Source organism: Macaca thibetana, chromosome 15, assembly GCF_024542745.1.
Source record: "Macaca thibetana thibetana isolate TM-01 chromosome 15, ASM2454274v1, whole genome shotgun sequence".
Lineage (NCBI taxonomy): Eukaryota > Metazoa > Chordata > Mammalia > Primates > Cercopithecidae > Macaca > Macaca thibetana.
The window spans coordinates 91,757,972-91,760,227 of NC_065592.1; positions in this window are offsets into that span (position 1 = coordinate 91,757,972).

Here is a 2,256-nt window from a genome sequence, read left to right on the forward strand (position 1 = left end):
CCTTTTCTTTGGGGTCTGTTACTGGAGAATTATTGTGATTTTTTTAAGGTGTCATGTTTCCTTGCTTTTTAATGTTTCTTTTGTTCCTACATTGATACTAGCACATCTGGTGAAACATTTGCCTCTTCCAATTTTATGCAATAGTTTCGTAGAAAGTGACTTTGTAGGAAATGTAGATGAGTCTTCATGTGTCCATTGGGTAGCTGAGTGGATTCATTAGTATAGCCTCTTTGCAGTTTATTCAGCTATAATCCACTTTAGTTATGTCTGCAAATTCCTAAGTGGCCTAGGCTACAGGAGTTTTCAGTGGTGGCAGTACAGCTTTGCCAGGGGTGGGCTCACCAGACTGGTTCTCACAGCATGCAAGTAAGGGGTCAGCCAGCTTGGAAATTGGTCCACCAAGGGCAGGGCCTCCAGACTGTCTCTCAAGCCAAGGGTATAGGTGCATGGTGAATAAGTAGACTGAGAATTGACTTACTAGGGACAAGCCATCCAGGTTGTTTCTATGGCTGGGGACACCTGGCTAAATCGCCAGGGGTAGATTTACTGTTTTTTTTCTAGCCAGAGGCATGGATGCATGGCAGTTCAGCCAGCCTGAAATTACCTTCTGTGCTGGGCAGGACTGGAGTCACATCATTTCCAGTCCCAGACTCCAAGAAGTGGGGGTCATGGCATTGCAGTCACCCATATGACTTCCTTGGAATGAGCCCAGAATGAACAGGAATGACTGCATTGGAATGACCGCCTAGAGCCTCAAAGTTGAAGAGATCCCATGGTTACTAGTCCCTAGAGCCAAATGAACTTTAGCAGTGGTTCCACTTTCAAGATGGTGTACTGCCGCAGCTGCGTGTGTCCTGGTTGGGGGTGGAGGGGTTGCGAGGTTGCAAGGGGAAGGGGTAATGCACAATGTTTGCTCCTATTCTGGAGTAATGTAACAGTATGAATTCCAGACAGCTCCCCACTTCCCACACTGGACTCTGGACTTGTGAGGACTGTGGGATTTTCCTGTAGTAAGAATCGCAAGTTTCTGCAGTGGCAGTGAGCGCTTGTGGGTGGCATCTTCTGCTTACCTTTTTCCTGCAAGAGGGAAGGAAGTCCCTTTTGACTGAGAGCTGATCTCAGTGGGAGAGACAGCATGGCAGAGGCCGGATGCCTCATTTCCCTCTATGCTGTGATCCTGGGCTTCTGTGCTCCACAGGGATTTTGCCACTCCCTTGCTGCACTCCAGCACTTGCTTTCAAACATTACAGTTAAATTTTGATTGTTTGTTGTTTCGTGTTTTTTGTGTGGAAGACACGAGCACCAGGAACCTCTAGTTAGCCACTTAGCTGACACCTACCATTCCTTTTAATAAAAAATGTGGCATAGCACAGATAATAGCTACAAAAAAAGTTAAGTCTTTTATAAAAAATTTGCTTAATTGCCTCCAAATAAGCCTTAATTATAATGTCATAGACACAGGATATATAGCTCTGAAATTTGGAGGAGCAGTCTGGGCCAGAGATTATAAATCATCAGTCTATAATTCCAGAATCTTGTCCTTTCCCCTTTGGAAAACAATGTTTACTATCTCTGTTCCACAAGTTCTCAAATGTTCATGCATCTATAAGTTTGTCTGGCCCATACAATATACATTTCAGTGGGGCCTGGAAGTCTGAAACTCAGTTAGCATATCCAGGTGCTTCCTTGGTCTACTCTTCTATTTAGTGCTTTAATTTCCTCCTAGACATGCTTTATCTATCCTCCCCAGTTTGAAAATTATTCTCCCTGAGGAGGAGATAGAAGCAAAATTATATTACAGAAAACACATGGGCTTTGAAGATACAGAGTCAAAATTTCAGGCCCTGGAACTACCATTAACACACTGTGTGATCTTTGGCAAGTCATTCAGCCTCTTTGACATACAGTTTCCTTAGCATAAAGTGGAATTTAACAATATTCAACAGTGTACTGTTTAATCAGAACAATATTGTGATTAAGAAAAAGATACCAACAGACAAAAGATACAATTTCATTCAGTGTTGTTGAAGAAGAAATAAAACTACTCCTCAAAAACGGCTTTGCAGATCAGAAGAAAAAGCATCAGTTCCCTTTGGAGAGTCAAGCTTCCCTGATCTTCAAAACTCCGTAAAGATGCTCTACCACCAAGATATCTACTGATCATCGTGAAGATACTTTTCCAAGTTCTTAAAGAAGTTCCTTTGCCATTACCACTGTTTTTTTCTCTTTTTTAGTCTTATGGCTTCTCTAATCCTT